At 35.9% G+C, this 6245-nt stretch overlaps 1 long non-coding RNA gene and 1 pseudogene across 2 annotated transcripts; one reads left to right on the forward strand and one right to left on the reverse strand.

Annotated features, from left to right (window-relative positions):
- Positions 1-279: 279 nt before the first annotated feature.
- LOC145162201 (uncharacterized) lies at positions 280-956 on the forward strand. Its single transcript, XR_013738956.1, has 2 exons — positions 280-591; positions 666-956. It is a non-coding gene; the product is annotated as an uncharacterized LOC145162201 (long non-coding RNA).
- Positions 957-1387: 431 nt separating this feature from the next.
- LOC145165196 (cytochrome P450 76T24-like) lies at positions 1388-3504 on the reverse strand (annotated as a pseudogene). Its single transcript, XR_013739951.1, has 2 exons — positions 2621-3504; positions 1388-2077 (listed from the first exon to the last, which is right to left on the reverse strand). The product of XR_013739951.1 is annotated as a cytochrome P450 76T24-like (transcript).
- Positions 3505-6245: the final 2741 nt, after the last annotated feature.

The raw sequence follows: 6245 nt of genomic DNA on the forward strand, positions 1-6245 counted from the left end.
GGAAGATGGAGTTCTCCGTGTGTGTGTATTATGCAGTGGAAGAGAAGAAAAAAACTGCCAAAGGATTGATACTTAAAATTACTCTCTCTGTATTTTTGCTTCTACGAGAGTTAAATAACACAAAATTGAACATACATTAAATAGATATCTAACTTTTGATTAATCCAACTACTTCAACAAACTACACATAAATGTAAAATGGCTTTGCAGCCTTCATTAAAACAATAGTAAAGGAAAACTAGAGTAGATAGGCATAATACAAATGGACAGACAGGGACAATACTAAAGGAAAACTAGAGTAGATAGGCATAATACAAATGGACAGACAGGGAGCACGCCTGCTGTGCCATCTGACTTCTTCTTTTTTCTTTATCATAAATATTATGGATTATTATAATATCCTTTCAGGTTATAAAGCGCAAATGTATCTCAGAGGCTAACTGGACTGAACAGATGGTTGCACAGTTGCCTAAACTCTTTGACAGTCTTTTGGAGATCTTTGTAGGCTTGTAGCACACCCAGACCCAATCATGTCAAAAAAGGAGCTTGTGCAAATATTAATCTCAGACCATTTGGAAGCAGCTGAAGAAAGTAAGTGTTTTCATGATCATGGTATAAACATTTTTATCATGAAAGCCCAAATCTAATCCTAACCTTACCTACAGAAGAAGTCTATGAACAGCTCCGCTTGATGCTAGTACTAGCTCCAGAATGGATCGAGGAGAAAATGTCATCCACTGTGGATCTTCTTATACATGAGTTTTTACCCCTTTTCTTTCCTCCATGTGCAGTTTTAACAGAATTCTGAACCCTAAGTCAATACGCACAAGATTTATCTGAAGCTAAATAAAAGGGCATTATGTAGTTAACACATTTTCTTTGTTTTTTCAAGGATTTGGAATATGTTTTGGAATTTAAAGGAGTTGAATAATTTCTTATGTTTTGTTTGGTTCACAGTTGAATTTTGTCTACATAGATGATGATTATGATTTTGTTGAATTTTATCTACATAGATGATGATTATGATTTTGTTTCACCACCGCAAGGTTAGCATTCTGTTAAAAATGATATCTAAATGTCATTGTTTTTTTCTAACACTTTTTTATTTTTATTTTTTCTAACTATTTTTACACCATCGCAATATCAATATTTAAAAAAAAATGATCAAATCAACAATTAATTTATTTAATTTTAACAACTACATTTAAATAATATCAATTAAATCAAGAGAACCATCATGAATTAATCTACATATGTTGTAATGGGCCTAACACTATCCCTTTCACCTTCGCAGCTATGACATTTCCAATTCTAGCTACGAAATTCGTTGTCAGCATTCAATATTTTTCTGTAATGAAACACGATATAGAGGATTAAAAGCTAAAAATTACATAAACTGTTTAAAGCTTATATCATTCATTCATTAACAATTTCATACACACTTGAAACTTCACGATATTATGTGCCCAATTTGAAGGGTAAAGGGATAGCAACTAGAGGTGTTGCCCTAAGCAATGTAAGTCCAAAAACAGTATTCATGTCCATTTCTTCTCTAGCATGAGGAAGCTTCCAATCAAAATAATACACAAATGATGCCACGGTTAAGCTCACCACCCTATGAGCAAATGATATTCCAGGACACATTCTTCGGCCTGATCCAAATGGTATAAATTTGAAGTGTTGGCCCATATACTCAATCTGCTCATTTTCGAAGAACCTTTCTGGGTTGAACGTCAACGGGTTTTCCCAATACATAGGGTCACGTGCCATGGACCATGCGTTCACAAGAATTCGTGTATTTTTTGGTATTATATATTCACCCAGTTTAACTTCGGTCTCAGTTTTATGAGGTACTAATAAAGGTACAGGTAAATGAAGTCGTAAAGTCTCTTTGATTACAGCTTGCAAATATGGCAAATCCAAGATTTTGGCTTCTTGAATTTTTCCATCTTCTCCCACTATTGTGGAGACTTCTTCACGAAGTCTTGAGAACATATGAGGGTTAAGTAGCAGCTCAGTCATAGCCCATGCTGTTGTACTTGAATTAATTTGTTTCTGTTCCAGCTATAAATATATCCTGTACGTAATATAACAAGATATTGTTTACTCATCATAGTTATTTAAATTCGGGTAAGTGGAAAGAGTTTATTGAGAGACTTCATAGTTTTTGGAGTAGTCGTTTCGTAAATCATTTTGTTCATTTTTTTTTTTTAATCTCAAATTAAAGTTCTTTCCCTTAATGAAAGAACTTAGATATTTTTGTTGAAGATTTGATTATGTAAATCTTGGTTGTAAAATAGCTTTACGAAATCATACAGTAAAATAAAAAACTTAAAAGGTCAACATTTGTGTTTAAGATCATTTCAGGCAGGACATGAGCTTCTGTTTAATTAGGAGCCAAGGCGCTCTTTGTTATCGTATTAGTTTAACAATTGATGACAGACCAAAAAGGATTTTCAACTATTTGATTTTTTTAATTAATTTATTTTTATTTATCATACAGAATATGAAAAACCATTTTAACAATCACATTTTATCCAAGACAAGTTCTGCTTTGTTTAGGATCATATCTTTTTTTTATTTTAAAAAAAATGAAAAATAGAAGAAGAGAGGATTTTACCACAAGTAGAATCTTGATGTGTGTGAGATTGAAGTCGGCTTCATGATCTTGACTGTAGTCCAGCAATGAATCCAAGGTATCACCAAACCTCGACAGCTTATTCGACTCTCGATGTTTTAACCTTTCTCTTATGAAACCTTCTGTAACCTGATCGAACCAGTCATAAGCTGCTTTTGCCTGCCGTCGTATGTCCTGCGGGTCTAACGGCTTCAGCACCGGAAATATGTCTGCGATGTTAAACCTCCCGTGCACCTCCATCAATGTCTTCACTGCTGTATTAAACCCCCCGATATCATCAGATTCGTAGCTAGTCAGATTCCGTGAAAGGCATGTGTTTGACATCTGGTTGAGCGCCACCGCGAATGCCAGCTTTCCGATGTCCACAGCTGCCTTCTTCCGCCCGGCCTCCCGAAGAAAATCTAACATCCCCTCCATCACGTTCTGGCGAAGGTCGCGAACGATGTCAAGTTTTAGTTGGTTGGTGAAGTACGTCTTGAGGGCTTTTCTAATGGTCCGCCACTGGTGGTTGGCTGGAATCCATATCACCGCCGCGTCATGGTTGTCCAAGGCGGTGACAGCGTCTGGGATAATACGGCCAGAACAGGCCTCATCATTGTGTTGGAGGATTTCTCTAGCAGCATCGGGTGTGGACGCCACCACGGTGGTGATGCTGCCCAATCGGATTGTCATAAGTGGACCGTGTTTCTTGGAAAGCTTGGCTAGGGACTCATGGGGTTGTGGTCCAATGTCAAGGAGGTTGCCGATGATTGGGAGGCCGGCTGGGCCTGGCGGTAGTCTCCTTCTACGGTGGTGGTCGATGCCATGGAGGAGAAAATAACGGCGGAGAGAACTAAAAACAGAAACTCCATTAACTGTTTTCCTTTTCGTTGCTTGGTATGCAATATAATATATGTGAGGGTTATGAAGTCTATTTATAGAAACATATATATGCCGCAATGTGCAATATCTATTTACGGTGATGGTGTAGAAGTAGAACCGACAGTGGGAATGATAGAACCGATACCTGATGCTTAATTAGACTAGAGCATCAAGCTTTTTGCTCACGATTTGTTAGTTACGGGATATGATAAGAAACCAAAAAACAACTTACAAAACTTATTTATGTAAATAATATAGTATTAATTATTAAATATATCAAAATTAATACTATGCGGTGACCCTATCTTCATGGCTTCCGTAGAATGCACAAGTAAGGAAAAAAAATATTTGATGAAATTCGTCTAGTGAGGTGATGCTTTCTAGCCTCTAGCCCTCTAGGACTTAAATGGATCAATTCCATTCTGTGTCCAAGCCCATCTTATTAATCCCACAGCCACAACTACCCATCCATAAGTAACTTCAACTTGATTCTTGGTCCAAGCCCAATTAATTCCAGATCAGCAGCCCATTCTCCGTAACCAGGTCATTTATGGAATAATTTAATCCCAGCAACTCACTATGATTCTCATCCTACCAATTAGGGGTGCGGTTTAGTTTAATCCCAGCAGCCCATTCTTCCGGTAGATTTTTTTTTGTCCGATTCAAAAGTTGAACCAAATCGAATTCAAATCTCACTAGATTAAACCGAATTCGAATTTGGTTTGGAAACCGAGGAAACCATATATTTTTTTAAAATAAAACTAATGTTGCAATTTTCCAAACATAAATTATAAATGTTCAAACAAAAAAAGCTAAAGTTCCAAACATAAAAATCTAAAGTTTATATGATTCGGAGATGAAATTGAAAACGAAAAGTGAGTGTGCGTGTGAATCGTGAATTCGAGAGGGTTATGAACTGTGAAAACTGAATAGTGATAACCCTAAATTGGTAAAAGGGCTAAAATATCTTTTACTTTATGTTGCTTATTTAATTCTTTTATTTAATATATAAAATATAAAATATAATTTTTAATAAATTAATTAATTCAATTCGAATTTTCGGTTCGGTTTGGTCTAAAGTTTATGAGATCAAAACTCAAACCAAAAACCAAATTCAAAATTCGGTTTGGTCTCGGACCAAACCAAAAACCGAATTTTAATATGGTTCCGTCTGAAATCGATTTCGGTTCAATTTGGTTTTGAGATTTTCTGTTTCGGACCAAATAATTTCCACCCCTGCTAGCAAGAATTGTCATTTCCTCTTTCAAAATCAACTTTATTCTTTTTCGTCTCAACAAGTAAGACCAATAAAATTCTTTTCAGCAGCATGGGCCAGTCCGAGAAGGATATAACCTATAATAAAAATGATTATATGTACATTATTGACCTCATTTCTTTCACAATAAAACTCCATGTAGTCTGTCTTCTAAATAAATATATAAGGAGCTAGCTAACTCTCTTATCACCGGTCTTCAAATTATTTCAATTTCCCATAACCCCTTCTTGCAAATAGTAAGTGGCTTATCACTTAATGAAACTCTTAAAATCTTCTCGACATCTTTAATAGTCTTCAAACACATGGCCTGGTTTTGCAACAACCAACAACTCCAGTAATCGTGGTCCAACACGAACTCATCTTCAACTTCACTTTTCATCTTTAATTCTAGTAAACCTTTAAAATTATTCACAATAACTATAATATTCTTTCAAAATAGGGGCTTGCTTTGCGTGATGTAACCACTCCAATAAAGATAATCCCAATGAAACAAGGCTTTTATTTCATTCATAGTCTTCAATTCTTCATCAAGTTTTCCCAAAAACTATATACCAATCATTAACCCATCTATCATCAACTCTTTTTGTTAGAATTTTGGGTCTTAAGAATATCAATATACTTGGATATTTATTGGATTGAGTATTCGGGTTGCACACTGCTAAGTCGAAACTTCGGAAAATCATAACTTCCTCATACGAAGTCAGATTTGGGCGTTCTTTTTATGCACGCTCTCGGTTTAACGAACTCTACGACTTTCGTTTAGATCGCTAAGGCTAAATATCGCTCTATCGTAAATTCACTTTTTACGTCATTCAGCGTTGCCGGTTCTGTCGCGAAACTTCGACAGGTCATAACTTCTTCGTTATAACTCGGATTTCGGCGTTCTTTATATATCCGGAAACCTCGTTTCGACCACTACAACTTTATGTAAAAATATCGGGTTTATCTCACACTTCAATTTTGACGCTTATTTTATTCTTAATTCATTAAATTATAATAATTAAGAAAATAAACACATAATTCACATAATTCACATAATACTCAAATAATTCATCTTTATTACTTCAAAAAGAGTTACAAAGGCCAACCTAGACTATTACATCAACGATAATGCCTAGCCTGGAAACGCGGGCGTTACAATTCTCTCCCCCTTAGGATGATTCCGTCCCCGGAATCACACATCAACAAACAAATGCGGATAGCGACTCAACATGTCACTCTCCGTTTCCCAGGTGAGATTTGACCCATTCGTATGTTTCCAACGGACAAGCACTAATTCGACCATCTTGTGTCGTAATTTCTTAGTCTTTCGGTCAACGATTGCCTCAGGTTCTTCAATCAACCTTTTGTTTTCATCCAATCTTAATTCAGAAATTGGAATAATGTCAGGAACTTCTCCCGTGAACTTCCTCAAATAGCACACATGAAAAGTGTTATGAATACCATCTAGTTCTTCGGGTAATTCGAGCT

This window comes from Lactuca virosa, chromosome 3 (genome assembly GCF_052849685.1).
Source record: "Lactuca virosa cultivar CGN04683 chromosome 3, Lactuca_virosa_CGN04683_v6, whole genome shotgun sequence".
NCBI classification, from domain to species: domain Eukaryota; kingdom Viridiplantae; phylum Streptophyta; class Magnoliopsida; order Asterales; family Asteraceae; genus Lactuca; species Lactuca virosa.